Raw genomic sequence first — 17,423 nt, forward strand, 5'->3', positions numbered from 1 at the left:
AGCTAAGAAATTGAGAAAGCAGAGGAGAGTTACAATGGGTTACACATTATGGCTCTGACAGCAACAAGCTGAGATATATAACTGGGCCAATACTTATGTATTTTTTCATTCATTTGATCTCAAGCAGCTATATGAGATGTACAGTCATAGAAGTCACTGTAACTAGGGTTGAATGCTTGAGCGTGCATGTGTGTGTATATGCAGAAGGCATGGTTGTAAACTGTCCCTGAGTTTTCTTTAAAAAATTTCCCCTCTTTCTAAAATACTAGAGGAAACAATACAAGCACAACTCATGGCACAACTAACACTAAACAATCTCCTCTCCCCTACCCAAAATGGCTTTCTCTCTGGCCACAGCACCATGACTTCCCTTCTTCCCTTTCTTGAAACCATAAACCTCGAACACAACTCAGGCAAGTCCATATCCACACTATTCCTAGATCTGTCAAAGGCCTTTGACACCATCTCACACACCTTACTTATATCCCAACTCTTCCACCCTACACCTCTCTCCCACCACCATCACCTGGTTTTCCAGCTACTTGTCCAACCGCCAACAAGCTGTCCAATGGAAAACCTCAACCTACCCCTTCCTTCCCACACCCACAGGTGTCCCACAAGGTTCTGTTCTTGGCACTTTTCTCTTCAGCCTATTTGTTAACAACTTTCACCAATCCATCCCAGTCTCATCTATCATCCAATATGCAGATGACTCAACAATCATCTGCTCAGCCTTCTCCCCCTCCGAGCTCCTAGCAAAAATCCAACTAGCCTTCTCCAAAACAGAAACCTGGATGCAGTCTAACCATCTGACACTAAATGCAAATAAAACCAAACTAATGTTTTTTCCCCTACCAAAAACTCCATTGACAAATCCATATTCACCATACAGAGGAAGAACAACACCCTCCTTGAAATCGTTCCCAGTACCAAGCTTCTTGGCATCATTATTGATGAAGAACTAAAATTTGACACCCACATCCGCTCCGCAATCAAGAAAACCCACCAAAGGTTAGGTCTCCTCTATAGGCACAACCGCTTCCTAAGCCCCTCTACCCATCAAACTCTTGCATCCACCTTCCTACTCCTCTCCCTTATGTATGGTGCTCCTCTTTTCACCAAACTCCATCTTGGCCTTCGGTCCAAACTTGAATCCTGCTACCACAAGATCTCCAAATTTGCAACCAATTCAAAAAACTCATCCCACCACTGCCACTCCCTCCTCACCCTCAACTGGCTTGAACTACCCAACTACCTCAGTTACCTACAACTCACCATTGCCCACAAGCTCATCTTTAAACCTGCCAACTGCCCAGCTCTTGCTACTTCCTTAAAACCTTATATTCCCAACCACTCACTCAGATCCAAAAAACAAAATCTCCTTCAGGTCCACAAACCTGCATGACCTCCTGGCCATCTACCGCTGTCCCACTGCTTAGCTAAACACTGGAACTCTCTCCCCTGCATACCTACGCAACCTATCCAACCATACACATTTCAAATCTCAGCTACTCTCTCATCTTTCTTCCAAAGGAAATGCCCTTGCCACACTCCAACTTAACCCCCCATTCCACCTTGCACCAACTCATCCAATTACCTCTACTATAACTTCATCCCACACAAAACAATCCCTCCCCTACCAAAAAATAATTTTCTCTCTAATATCCATTGTACTATACTCTCCAATCTCAAATATACTATTACCCCTTCCTTGCATAATATTTTCCTAACCTACTAATGGCTAGTAGCTATATATTTTGAAATGTTAAACCTACAATTGAGTTTATAACAAAAATATTCACTTTATGTAAATGTTGAAATTTCTGTATTGAATTATGTGTTTCATTTTTGCAATATTGTGACAAGCCAATTGCAAATTTCATGGAGCTTATCTGTAAATGTTTAATTAGCTGTATGAACTATGTCCTTTTGTAACATGTGAAATGTAACTTGCAATTATTGTGGAGCTTTTCTCCCCGGGCCTCCACTGAAAACGGGCTCTTCTTGGCCCAGTGGACTTCCCCGGTCATCATACTTAAATAAATAATAAATAAATAAATTTGTAGTTATTTGGTAAAGTTCTGTGATCTGCAATTATTACATATGACAGATGTGACCTTCAGACTTCACATCTTTCAGAAAATGCTTGTGAATGCAAAGTTGTTTTGCTATTAACTTTCTAAGTATATAAGAGCAATGTTTAAAAACTGTTCCTGATTTTGAGTCTCTGTTTCTGATTTTTGAACTAAGAAGTTGGGACAGCAGAGGGGAAATATAATGGGTTTCAGTGGATGGTTCTGACAATATGAAACAGATTTCTGGACCACCGTATATGTGTTTATACATCCATTTGACCTCAACCACCTGAGGACGAGTCACTATATCACCACCTCGCAGACCTGGGCTGATCACACATAATACCTGGAAGACAAAGTTGTGTTCAGGGTCAGTAGACAAAACATGTTTCTCTAAGGCACTAAACTCATATTGCTTCTTCATGCAATACACATGATCCCTGTTTTTTTCTTTTAAGCTACTGTTCGTCTTACCAACGTAGAATTTATAACAGCACTGACAATATGCTAAATAAACCACATTCCTGGTGGATCAGTCAGCAGATGCCCTTAACTTCCACAAGTAGCCCGTGACAGGGTGCCTAAAGAACCTAGACTCATCTATAAACTGACAAAAATTGCATTTATGACATTTAGATGTACCCATCAAAACTTGGGATCCAGACATAACATGTCTAGGAAAACATAACTGTTGCCTTAAATTACTGTTGTTCTTATATACAAATCTAGAGCCATCTGCTAATATAGCAGAACATCTGCTGTCAGTCTGTAAAATATCCCAGTTCTTGGTAACTATATCTTTCACCATATTTACACCACGGGAAAATTTCAAAACAATGGGAGGACAATAATATCTATGAGGTGATCTGATTGATTGCCTATACAGAACAGAAAAATATGGACATGCTCTACTATCACGCTCGTTGGTTATTCTGGCACAAGCTTGATCAACTTCAACTTGGGTGTAACCCCTGATGGCAAACTCTTCAAATCTGACCAACTTCCTTCAAAGTCAGAAGTAGTACATGACAACCTCGAGACCCTGAAAGCTTGACCTCTCACAATGTTCCCAAATATATGTTGTGGATGCATACTCCACCTATGGAGATATGATGGTCTATAACAGTCCTTCCTATGCATCCTGGTCAGTATTTTGCCATTCTCCAGCCGGATATTCACATCCAAGACATCAACAACTGACTTGGGAACAAGTGAGGGTAAATTTCAAAAAATTGCTACTATTATTTAAAGAATGAAAAACAAGTCAAGTTCTTGCTTGTTGTCATGTTTGTCTGAAGAAGCGGTATGGTATTACCATGAAAGTGTTAACTTTTTTCCTCTGCAATAAAGTTTTTTGGTACGATTACTTGCTGGTTCATCAAGTTTTTGGATTTAGCTGCATATCGAGCTGTCTTCTGCCTGCTTGGGGGAATTTTACAGATATCTGAGATACACAATCATACAAGTGGTTGTGGTTGTAATTGATAGTTGTGTGTGTGTGTGTGTGTGTGTGTGTGTGTGTGTGTGTGTGTGTATGTGCACAGAGAGGGCATAGTTTTCAACTATCCCTGATTGTTCTTCATATTTATACTCTGTTCCTCATAAAATGTGTGACTTTCCAGTAAAGTGTTGTGGACTGCAGTCACTAAATAATGAAAAATTTGTTTCAGACTTCACACCCTTCAGAAAAAGTTTACTAATACAAAACCTGTTATACTAACAACTTTCAAAATATATGAGATTGATATTTAAAATCTGTACCTGATTTTGAGTTTTTGTCTCTGCTACTTCAGCTAAGAGGCTGGGAGGGCATGTAATGGGCACCACTGTATGGTTCTCACAACAAGTTGAAATATACTTCTAGGTCATTATTTATACATTTATTCATTTATTTGATCCTAATTAAGTATTTGAGGCATACACAATCATACAAGGGTTGGTCACAAGTGTGTGTGTGTGTCTGTGCATCTATGTTTGTGTCTGTGTGTAATGTGCATGCATATTTGTGTATATAAAAAAGAGCAGATACACTGTAAAGGAAAGAAGGAATCAATTCTAGTAAATAGAAACATCATAATATTAGCCGTGCTGTTTGATTACAAGCCTTGATTTCCTTGTTTTGTTGATTAATGATAATGTGTTTACTATATGGTAGTTGAATAAACTAGATATCATGGAGTATATGTTTAATGCTAATATTTTTTAATATGAATACATTTTTAATTTAGCTTATTTTTGCAGGTATGTGGATGTGAAATGCAGTGAGTTAGGACTGTTGGACTACAACAGTTTGTCTGTCGCTTAGTGGAGACGAGTAAGGCTATGAGCTGTTAATGATCTGCTTCCTAGAGTACAGGGTTTGATTCCTTTAGCCTTTTTATGTCCACTGTATGACTCTGACCAAGTTACTTCACCAGATATTGCTCCTGGGCTGTCCTTTGTGTCCAGTTGGCTGTCCTGTGTTGTTTGAAAACTTTCAATCTCTATACCCTTTGCATAGCTGCTTAATAGTGGTTAACTGAATCCTATTTTTCTGTGATTCTCAGCACATTTCTTGTAGTTTAATAGCTTTCCAAATAAACTGTCAATAAGCATGAGTGTCAAAAGAAGAGAAGTTTACCGTCACTCTTGCCAAGTCTGTTTTCTTATGTAATATTTTTTGTTTTGTTTTGTTTTTTTAAGCAAATGGTTGTAAGTGTTTTGCTGTAAAATTTGAAGCAAAAGTTTTAAATTAAATCCAAATTTGTGAACATTATAAAACCTATGCTGCAAATGGTCTACAGAACTGATTACCTAGTAACTATTTATGTACCTATGACCCAAGGAACCTATAAAATGAGAAACAACCCTACTAGAGATGCAGTGAGCTGATGCAAAGTTGGAAGGGCCACCAAACTTTTATAAACAATTTTATTAGGAATAAAAATAAACATGTAAAACAGTTAAGCCTTTCATCCTAAATTGATCAGGACATCATCAGAACTCCATAAAAACAAGTGACAAATATAATGTAGCACTTCTTTTCCATGTGTATATACATTCTTTGTGTTTACACTCCCGATCCAAAGAGTCACAAATAAAGACTGCAGCAATGCAGCCTACTGGGTAATATATTCTGCATTACAAAGAAAACATCAATGTCGGCGAATCTTCCATCTGTAAAATGATGAGTTTTATTTATTTTTATGTCCATTTGTTTGCTTATTTATGTACATACTTAGGTATTTAAATTTGCTGACCAGGGTATAGTATTGGTTCACAGATTCTAGTTAGGAAAGACAGCTCTACTGAAAATGTATGACTCAGATGTAAGCCACTTTAACTATATAAACTATGGCACAAAGGCTGTTTAAAAGTAGCTGAGGCAAGTGGCATTACTTCATTTCTATCTGAGTTAATTTTCTGACTGGTTTTCATTTCAGATACAAAATCCTGAATGCAAAAAAAAAAGTCAATAAAATAAACACATGGATGGAAATGAAGTAAAGGTAATAATACAACACTGAAAACATTCTGGTAACATTTTATTCACCCCACAGTATCATAGGCAACAGGCAACTTCTGCATTTTCTCTTCTGTTCCAGCCCCCCCCCAAAAAAAAAATATATATATATATATATATTTCCTGCCAGCTAACACTACAACTTAAAAAGTTAGATCCACATAATATAAAGAAAGAAATGCTTCCTGACCTGCCTCTATTATTAATTCATTGCACAGGTGAAACACACCCAACACAGCCAGTATCACAGCAGTCATGCTGCATCGGTCAGAACATTCTGTTCTGCTCAGAGAAAATGAGAACAAAATATTACATGTAGAGTTTAATGCTTCCATAGAATGACTGTACATATTGAAGGTTTTTGTAAAATGAAACAGCATATAAACTACAGGCTTTACTTTTATACTCTGCATACAAAACCTGACAAAATGGAATTTATTAAGACACTAGTTCACTGCCCTATCATGAAGATACTGCTATGAATATTTATATGACATAAAGGAACCCACCTAAGAATTGCTCTTACAGATTTCATACAAGACAAGAATGAAATCTTACATTTTCATATGGCATGATCCATTAAAGCAACCCAAAATTACAGTGACATTGCTTAAAAATTCATAATGCTAGTCCCAATACAGACATGACAATGAAGTTGCCTAAATCAATAAATAAAATTTTTACTAGTTTTGGAAATGCATTAGTGGGTCAAATAAATGGAAGGCAATGCTATACCAGACCTTTTTGGTCCAAAAAAGCAAAGGCTTCATGATGCATGCACTACTGTTATAAAGATATGGGTACAGTTTGTTCATTTGTTTGGCTAGGTATGCATTGTCCTATCAGACGGTACATTGATGCCAATCATCTATCTTATTTTACTTATTAATATTTTATTATTGCTGGTCTGGACAGATATGGAAATAATCAGTGATCAGTACAACTTTCTGGATTCTGCTGCAGATACAATATATGCTTATATATATATATATATAGAGAGAGAGAGAGAGAGAGATGGACAAATAACTGATTTATATCTAAACTCATCTAAGCCAGAAAACTTTGGAAAAAAATAGAGAACAAATGTATTTTTTTGCTACCACCCATGTGTGTGTGGGGGCCTCTGTGGTCGGACTATAGTGGAAGAAAGGGAAAAACACTGGAAGTCCACCACCAGCTTGCACAATCCAGCACACTGTAATAAAGCAAATTGTAGTATTATACATCTGTTAAAAAACTCATACCGGTGAGGAATACATTACTTTATACTGTACAGAATATGTGTTCTGTTTATTATTATTATTTTTTGAGGTATGCTGGTTTAGATGATTTAAGTTCAGCTAACATGAGTTTTGATAGACTGAGTTTAGATGAAAAGTCATGCACCCATATATTGAGAGACATAGTTAGATAGATTTTAACAAATTACCTAGAAAATAAGTATTTGAAGGTTGTACATCAGGGCTGGCGACTCGGCACGTAAAAATCTACTGCCAATCATTAGCGGACCGGAGTTCCACTGTGGCGACCCCTAACTGGGAAAAGCCAAAAGACACAACAACCTAGAAAATAAGTAGTGTGCCTTTAAAAATGTGCCTGAGGCGACTTAGTATGGAACATGGGAATATGCTTGCAGAGTGGCTTTCTGACACTGGAAATTGCAGCCGTTACATGAATATCATCATCTTTTCTATTACTTTTGTTAGTAGCTGATGCTTAAGTGCTTTTAAGCATTTGATTCATATGTTTAGAGTAACTTTATGAGTTGTGCAGTGGTTTGACCTATAGAGTTTTGTAGCATCTTAAGTAAGTCTACCTGTTTATGTACTACATATAATAGCATGAATGCTAAAGGTAATAGGTACATACATTCTTCTATGTCATAGATAAAAAAATGACACTTTTTTCCTGTCAATTTACTTGAGCATTTTTCTAGGACAACAGACAGAACTTTCTGTTAACAAACTGCTTTCCTAAGGTATGCACATACGGAAGTTAATTTATGCAGCCTCCTGGTTGTTTCATTTAATGCTCCTTGTTACATAATTCTCCTGACTTTTATTTAAGGATCAAATGATTCATTTTGCCCATAACACAGCATAATGCACAGCAAAAAGTACCACTAATATAACATTAAATGTTATGGTAAACAGTTTGAGTAAGAGATGCTACTACTTTGTATGGGCATCTTTATGTGTTAGGAAAGCATTAATAGTGGATATTACAGCATGTTCTATACCAATCTTTGTCCACTAAGTGCCACTGTCTGCACAAGGCATCATTTGTCACTAGTATGATATTAAAGTATTAAAAGCATGATATGAGTAGTGAAGGAAAATAAGTTTTTGGGCTGTACTTCTAGGAAAGTAAGGGTTTAGCTGGACCTACAGCCAAACATAATCTTTTCTGTAGTGTAATACATAGTACGGCTAGACTGGTCAATTTTTATAACACTGGACATTGAAGTTCATAGCGTGTCCCTCTGTATGACCTAATTTCTCTGTGATTTGGGGTGTGATTGCCAATTGCAGGTAAGAATAATTTACAGCCCCTTACTTTCACAATCAGGGACAAATCCAGAAATAATTAAGGGCATTTGATACTGCTATTAACTTGAGAAGGTGGCATGATAAGAGGACGAGAATTAACATGCATTTAATGAAGTAAAGAAGTATATAACTCAAACTGTTGTCAAAGTGCAAGGCATCACCTTTTCTCCACAAATTACCAATTTTAAGCAGGATTAGAAGGGACATAGTGAAAACTGAGTCAAAATCTGCGATGTCCATGAAAATCAGGGACAGTTGAGATATGTAGGCAAAGGGTGTCATAGACAGTGTTCCTATCTTCTTACTTTGTGATTTTGAAGACCGGTTCTGTGTTTTGTAATGCTCAGAAGTTAATAGTTATGAGTGATAGAAGACACACTAAGCAGAATTCATAATAGAGTCATATGTAAGTACTAGGCTAGCTGCCCTTGTGGGCCTTTTTAAGCATAGCCAGATGATCATCGTGTTTCACTGTTGCAATCATCACTGTAGGGTTCTTCCTGCCGGAAGGCAGTCCTCGGTCAGCCAGAATCCCAAAGTCTGGGTCCGGCGTCGGCTATTCGGTCATGCTCCCTGACGTCAGAACACTAGGAGTACAAAGGTGCCAGCCAACGCCATGTTCTCCAGTTTTTCTTGCCCCAAATGTCAGGTGCCCAAAAATGAAGGCTAATAGTAAAACAAAAAAGAAACATACAACAAACCCCATACCCTGAAGCAAATACACCTCAGAAGAAGGGTGAAATAGGAAACCATAGTAATGAAAATATAAGAGGGGTCAGGAGGGAGGGTAACCCAGACTGCAACAGTGAAGACACTCGAACATCTACATTTATGGTAAGTGTACACAACTGTACTATGTTCATCATGTTTCACTGTTGCAGTCATCACTGTAGGGTTGAATCCCAAAGCTGAGAGAAAGGGTGGTGGTTATAGAGTAGAAGGAGCGGCTAGAAGGCCCTGCAAGACTGCAGAAGCAAAGCCTGCCCTAGACTTAGAGTAAAGAGGTAGATTGTAGTGCTTAGAGAAAGTATGCACTGAACTCCAAGTTGCAGCTTCCAAAATATCTTTGGTAGGTACTCCCCTGAGAAAGGCAGCTGAAGTAGCAGCAGCTCTGGTAAAGTGAGTTCTAATTTTTCCTGGGATTTGCTTTCCATGATGAGAGTAACGAAATCTGATTCCATGACCAATCCATTTAGAAATGCTACTTGTAGTTAATCAAAAGAAGTATTTATTTTGTGCTTACGGTGAATATTTATATATGCATTGATGTTACTACTTCTTCTTAAGAAAAAAACATGTTGCATTAGTTCTGTGAAGTCAGAATCTGGGCACTGGTGTTACTTCTTAAGGTCAGAAAATGTTTGTACTGCTGCTGCTACTAGCTTACCTGTGCAATTAGTTGTTTGTTATATTTCACTTAAGGAAAAATAAAGAAAATTGTTCTTCTGAGTGAACCAACAAAACTGTTTTCCATCTATGAAAGGAGAAATCTTTTTGTTTACAACCCTTTTGTGGTGCATAAGAAGCTACGTTATCCTACACATAAAAATATTATTTAGCATTTGGGACATGTAAGTACTGCTGGTTGTGTGGTTGCTCCATTGCCTAGTTGGTCCATTGTTATCAATGAACTGAGTTGTTACACTACTTTTGTGTAAGCTTACACAACATTCTCTGTGTATAACTATCTCTCTCTCTATCTATCTATGCACATACATTCGTAAGTTACAATACACTGCATAGCAGTTTAGGCTGAAAGTGCCAGTGTGAGCAGCATTTGAAAATACCTTTAAATATAGTTCTGATGCATTTCACTGACCAAATATCTAAGATATATGAATGAAAAGCATTCCAACCTTTTCTGGTCTTAGTATGTGCATATTTGGCGATTGTATTGCCCATTTTTCATTCTTAAATTGTGCTTTGTCTTTTGGTAGTTGTGTCCTTCTTCTACTTGAAGCATGTAACAGTTCACAGTAGTGTGTGTGTGTGTGTGTGTGTGTGTGTGTGTGTGTGTGTGTGTATATATATATATATATATATATATGGGTCTATATTAGTTTGTTGAAATACATTTCCACTGAACACCTGTTCAACACCAAACCATCGAAAGTCACTTCCGCGAATCATGGAATTTTTCCCAGGGTAAGGAGGTAGTCAGCCAACTCCAACTCCATCCTTTTCTCCACTGTAGTGCAATCTTGGACTTGGTATGTATAGTTAGGGGGTGTGTGGGGACTGCAGCCCTCCATATTGGGGGTGTTAGGGGAGAAGCCCCCCCACTTGGGTGGGTTTGATTTAGTGCATTGTATGTTCCATTGTGCTACAAGGCAACTGTTTCATTGCCCTGGGAAAATTTCCGCGATTCAGAATTGAATTTCAACAGTTTAGTGTTGATGGAGAGGTATTCACTGGAAATGTATTTCAACAAAATAATAAAGACATAGACTTATATATATATATATATATATATATATATATATATATATAGCCTTTTTTGCATGTGCATTTTCCTCTACATTATGTTTTAATTAAAGCACACAATGTTTCCATTGTATTATATTTTAATTTTTCATTTAAAATATGACTGTTTAGTGTCTGAACTTGAACTGTATGATTATGGATGTGGTTTCTAAAATGGGTGGGGCAAATACAAAAGAGGTGGAGTTAGTATACATAAAGGGCATGTCTTGTGTCGGGAAATGGGACAATGTAAAGGTGGTAACACTACTGCCAGAACCGCAGAAATATATTTGCATGACTGAATGATTTTGAGAGTCAGTGTTTGGAAATTCCAAAGTCTGTATTCGCATAAGAAATATGTGTGTTATTTCCTTCTGAAATTCTTGTGCTTCAATAACATTTGGCTGAAAAACTTTTTAAGTGAAGTTTTGTATACTTAAACTCATTACATCCGAGTGATGCCTCCAGGTGTATCGCAGTGAACTCCTACTGATGCTGCAAGGCATCAAATATTGCTTGTTCATATTTGCATCAATAATTCCAAAACCTTGCTACATACAAGGTTTTAAAATATTTCATATTAAAGCTCACACAATGGCAAACTCAACTGCATTAATATTTGACCTCTGTCTCGTGCAGATAAATAGATATTAACTGTTGTTTTTATGATATTAATTTGCATAGATATAATTTTCACATTTTTCTAAATATCTCAACAGCCAATTAACACAGAACTCCTTAGCCTCATATGAAAGCTCTCATCTAGATGAATAAAATGCTGCTGTCAGTGTGTTTATAACTTGAGTGGTTGCTGAGATATTGTAAGTCGTTTACAAATTATTACAAATGTAATAGTTACTGTGTTTACTGTGACATAAAATTTGGTTTAAGACCTAGAACCTAAAAATATTACTACAATAAAAATAGTTTGTGCTAAAGAGTTTGCCATTTATATTTCTTTCATAACCCCTATGGTTCCAGAGATATGAACATATGTTTGAAATATGAGGACATCATTTGATTTTGTCAAAAGGCTTAGGCTCCACCCAATGAAAGTTACAGTACAAACTTCCTGAGCTCCATTGGAGTGAATGAGTTAAATTCACTGACTTAGCTGAAGAGTCTGAAGAGTTTCAATGCACTACATTCCTGCATTTTTATGGGGAGTTATAAAGGAATTTAACTCTTACTCTTCTTGAAGAGATGAAAGGCAAATAGCAGCATTTAGAGAAAAAAAATCAATAATTGCTTTCAACGAGAAATAATTTCCCTCTTATAAGATTTTTTATTTATTACAAAAGCACACAGGTCATAGATGTTTATGATACTGAACTAATTTGGTAGTAAACTACATGATTCTCTATTAACAGGTATAATGTGTAGCACAGAAAATGATGAAACAAGGTACAAGCTTCTTTATAGAAGTAGGCAAGACCTTATCAATTGTTTTACCCTTCTTGGGAAGTGAGTACAGAATGAAGATGGGTACTGACAAGGCATAAATTGTCTTGTAATTTCTTGCTTTATATTTCCAGCAATCCTATGATCCTACAAGTTATGAAGGCATGTAGAGTTAATAAAATTATTATTAACCAGTTGTCTTTTCGGCTTTTCCCAGTTAGGGGTCGCCACAGCGGAACTCCGGTACGCTAATAATTGGCAGTATATTTTTATGGTGTCACGGTGCCAGCCCGATGCCTGACCTTCAACGAAGGCATGCCCATTCACGCATGTGTTTTGAACGCCATTCGACCACAGGGAGGACATGCAGACTCCACACAGAAGGCACTCTAGCCGAGAATCGAACAGGAGAACCTCTTGCTGTAAGGTAACAATGCTACCGCTGCACCACCGCATCATTTAATGTTTTTAACTGGTTAATAATAATTTTATTATTATTTAATGTTTTTAACTGGTTAATAATAATAAAATTATTATTAACCAGTTAAAAACATTAAATGATGAAAAAGGTGTGTGAAATAAAAAGCAATATAATAAGACAAAAATGAGACATAAAAGCAGGAGACTCTGGATAAGAAAATAGAACCATGTGACAATAAACTCTAACAAAGATTCCGAAAGGCTTAGAGCAATGTTGAGACTTTATCTCAAAAGGTTTCCACATCATGTTAAACCTTCCTGATTCAGTGACTACTCTCCTACTGAGGGTTTTTCCCCTCATGCAAGCTCAGCATGGAAATCAGTCTTGTGGTCAAAGCCACTTGCTAATGCGACAGTCCAGGGGAATGCCTAATGCTAATTGCCTATTAACTGTCTCCCAGAAATGTTCACAGACACTGCACCAAATTACTCAGATGAGTTTTTTGTTAAAGGAGTAAAAGTAAAAATTGAACATTGTCAAAATATGGTGGTCACCCATTCACTCCTATACAAGTGCTCTCACTATAGGTAAGTCCACAAAACTGTGGAGTTGGGGGATGTCAGTGTATGTATGTGCATGGATGTGGATGTGCATATCTGTAGGAGCATGAATTAGGCTGCATTAATCTGTGTGTGAGTCTGCCTTGGATGCAGCATTGCTAAGTAGGTGATAACGAATCTGGATGCACACGTGTGTGACGAAGTGTGAGTGCAGGTATATGGCTGAGTGTTTCCATAAGTGTGAGCAAGTGTGGGGGGGGACTTGTTTGCAGGTGAATGTGTGCAAATGTACATCTGGGGGAGTACCTTTACTATCAAAATGCATGGTCCATTACTCTGAATACTAGCACAGTCAGATCTGTCAATGCTGTGTTCAATACAGCAATGTGGTAATGAGCCACTAATGAGGTCTTTCTCGTGTTTCTGATTTGGAATTTCACTCCTTCATGCTAATTAACCAATCAGTGTTGGCAACTAGAATGGGTGGAGAAGAACTCTATAAATCTCAGGGGTAGTACAGAAAAAAATGGATGTGAAAGTAGAATTCAAGCTTGTACTACTGTACATGTTTGACTATAACATGGCTGGAAGACCTGTCTGCAGAATCTGAGCTACTGAAAAAATATTTCTCTACAATAAAAAAAAAAATATGTAAATGGAAAAACAAGTGTATTCAAAATAATTTGCACATAGTAATGCAAAGATAGGAAAATTAACATTTTTTTAAACTGTGAAAGTGAAAAGCTATGGTACTATAAAATCTGAAAATACATCAGAGATAGTGAGAGAGAAGTACAAGGCAGACTGAAAGAAATATTGAGAAATGATGGATTGAGTGTGGAAGTTATACTATAATTAGGCAAAGAGTGCAATATTGTGTCGAAAATAGTGTAATATTTTATCTGAAGCTATTTTTAAACATCTGGGGCTACATGACTGCAAAGTGCAAGCTGTGTGTGTATTGCTTTTGCCATGGGATGGCGCCATTAGTTCATATCAGCTGGCTTGCGAGTACAAAAATTTAATGTAAACTCCTTTTTCAAATAGTTGTACTTACAGAAGTCAATTATCTTCATATCTGTGTCTGAGTGGTTTGAGAGAAACTAAGAATGGTACAACAAATTATATGTGTAGAAGCAAATCATGTTGTGACAGACATTTCATACACTGTGCAAAGCTATAACACTGATAACTGTGCAAACCCAAAACACTGACACCCAGCACAACTTGACTGATTTATTTACAGGCTTAAGATTCTTGCTAGTCTAATATAATGTACAAATATACTGAGCTGTAGTTGGCTCATGAAACACTCGGTGCTGGTCTCCAAGCCCTTCAATTGAAGGGCAAAATAAGTCCATTCCTCTATTCTGGCACTATACTCCAAGATTAATTGCCCATGTCTGTACCCTCAACTCTTTATTTGAAGAGGAAAACAGGTCAACACCCTTAATCTGACACTTGAAAGCCATATCACCACTCCCTTATTTCTTCAATTGAAGAGTGGAAAAAGGACTTCTACTTTCAAACTGTGGCAAGGCAATTAGCTTGGTATAGCTTAACACACACAAAGTGCTGTAGCACTGTACTGCATTTCTTTTCCGGCATGCATTAGACATGCAGGTAGCACGTAATTCCATCACTGGATGAGTAGCCACAAATTGGTTTAAATTTTAATGTCAACACAGTTGTGAAGTTATTAAGCAACTACCAACCCGTTAAATTAACAGCTTGATGGGGGGGGGGGCTAACTGCCACTTTCTGAATGGATAACCACTGAAAAAAGAGATGACAGAAAACACTCCATATGACAATTCTTTCACACTAGCAACTCGTGGAAATGGAGTAATCAAGTTGTCAATTAGAAGCAGTAAATATGTGGGTGATTCAACAAGAATTTGTGATGCTGCAGTCAAAATAAAATGGCTACACAAACCTGCTAAAATATGATAAGCGAAATTTGCCAGAGTCAGTAAGGAGCAACCAGGATCACTGTTATCACTGAATAACTGGCTTTGAGAATAAAATTTGTTAAAAGCAGAAGCAAAGGAAAGGAGAAGAGCAGGCCTTTGGGTAAAGTTTGCATCAATGCATCTTTGCTCTTACCATCGAGAGAGTAATTAAAGAGAAATAGCTCCAAAATGTGCTGTTTGTAGGGTAGGCAAGACAACTTCAGACTGGACAACCCCACTTAATAAATATTACATTTGCCACCAAAGGCCTTAAGGATTACTTATTGGGAATCACAAAGCACCTGCTTAGCCTGTATGCCATAGTGTTAGAACCCTTGAATGTGAACTGCCGATAAGAATCGGTTACTCCCAAGTTCTCACAATCTCCCTGAAGACAGGGCAGGAATGAGTCTTCCCCTGCATGTTGAGGTACCAAACTACTGGCACATTATCTGAAAAAAATGAAAATGGGGCCTTGTGGAATCCATTTCTGCTGAGCCTGAATGACTGTCATCTGTAAGTCACAGACATGAAGTTTTGATTCTTGTGTGGGCCAGAATATTTGTGCTGGGTAGCACAGACAGTGGCCTTTGCATCCAAACAAGGAAACATCCATTCTTGGTGTAATTTTGGGAGAAATGGGAACAAGGCATTTGACTTTCAGAAGACTGGCAGGGAGAACCCAGCAATTCAGATTTCTCTTGCATAATCTGGAAAGCCTCATAGGTGCATTCAAGCAGTCTGAGTCTTGGAACCACTGAACTCTGATGGGCTGCTGAAGAATCCTAATTTGGTTTCTCTCATGGTTCATTCAGTACTGAAGCCTTCAGTAGTCTGAGAGCTCTGAAGCGCAGACTGCATAAATAAAGATGTGTTGACAATAAAAGCTGAACTGTAGAGATAATGTCTGTCATTATCTTGGGGAAAATGCTTGTTGAGCCTTGGTGACAAGGGAACAGCCTATGAAGTTAAAGAGTCAGGTTGTAATGAACATGAACCTTAAGTGCATATTAGTACAAACATTTATTTCAACATAGACTTCTAAGATGGCTGCACACTGAGTAACACCTTGATTTCATGTGTCCCAGTGTGAAAACAGAAACTAAGAAAAGAGAGTCATTGAATTTGTCTTTTTGTGTAAATTTCAGTTACTGGCTAGTAAGTGCACTGGCTAAATGCCAGCAAAAAAGAAGTTCAGAGAACCTAAAAGAAAATCAATCACAAAAGGTGAAAAGAAAGCACTGTCTGGAAAAAATCCTGCAGCTGTTCAGCAAAAAGCAGTTCAAGCTCCAACTTTGGTGCCAGACATGACTCCCAGTAATCTAGAGGAAAAAAATAAGTCAAATGTGTTCAGCTCTGATTAAAATAAACTAACACTGAAGGAGTATATCAACTCAAATAACAAAAGGCTGGAAAAAATCGAAGCTTTAAACATATATTCAGATGAGCTGATTGTCGCATGTCTCTTGTGTATTCAAATGAGACAATGACGCAGTGTATGGTTCAAGTTGTTTATTGTACATAAACACATCAGGAGCTGTAACTGAAACATATACTTTGAACTGCGTATGTTTACTGACTTACTCATTACTTCTAACACACTCATATGTGCATCTCCATTCAAGCTAGCACTCAGTCTGAATGACTACAAAACAGCACAGATCTTGCAATTGCTTAGTAGCTTATATGCACGTAATATCTAGCTACAGTGGCTGAGTAGGTTCAAGATACAAACTAATCTACATCCTCCCTCTTTAATTTGTTTGACATGCAATAGGAGAACAAGACATTTTACAAGTTAAATATCACATCAACAATTTCAACAACAAATCTGAACTCAAGTCCAAGTCACTGTGTATTTCAGATTGGGTCTGGAAATTTTACCCAATCTTGTCACATAAAAAAATTTGACTGGATTTAGCAACAGGGACAATCTTTGGGGATTCCTTCATAACTGGAACTTTGGGGATTCAATCAGGATTATTTAAAGAAAGTACACTGTCCTCTGGAATTCAAACAGGTGTAGAGTAACTCTGAGAAATAGTCTTTGGCACAGGCAATCTGATCCATCACTGGTTCAGAGACTGATAATAGATGTTTTTGATTCCTTCTGAAATCCATTCCTTCAGATTGTATGATGTAGATCTCAGTTCTTCACAAATGTTCTTGACAATTTCCACTCGGGCATATCCTTTGGATGTTTGCATTCTGACTTCTCCTTGTCTTAATGGTCTAAGAGGTTTACTGGTCTTATCATAATACAACTTTTGTGACTGATGTTTTCTCAAAGTTTGAGCCTTGACCACACTGTTATTCTTTGTATTTGGTACTAGCAATTGTTTACTGATTGGTTAAGTTGTTCTTGTCTGTCTGGACATTAATCTCTGAGAAGGCAAACCAAGTAAGTTGACTCAAGGAATGTTTCAGAGATTAAGTACGTTAAGGAAACCATCGGTACCATCTCTCTTGTATTTCTCCAACAAATGTTTTGCACTCTGAA

This window comes from Protopterus annectens, chromosome 14.part0 (assembly GCF_019279795.1).
Source record: "Protopterus annectens isolate FY-2018-M chromosome 14.part0, PAN1.0, whole genome shotgun sequence".
NCBI classification, from domain to species: Eukaryota; Metazoa; Chordata; order Ceratodontiformes; family Protopteridae; genus Protopterus; species Protopterus annectens.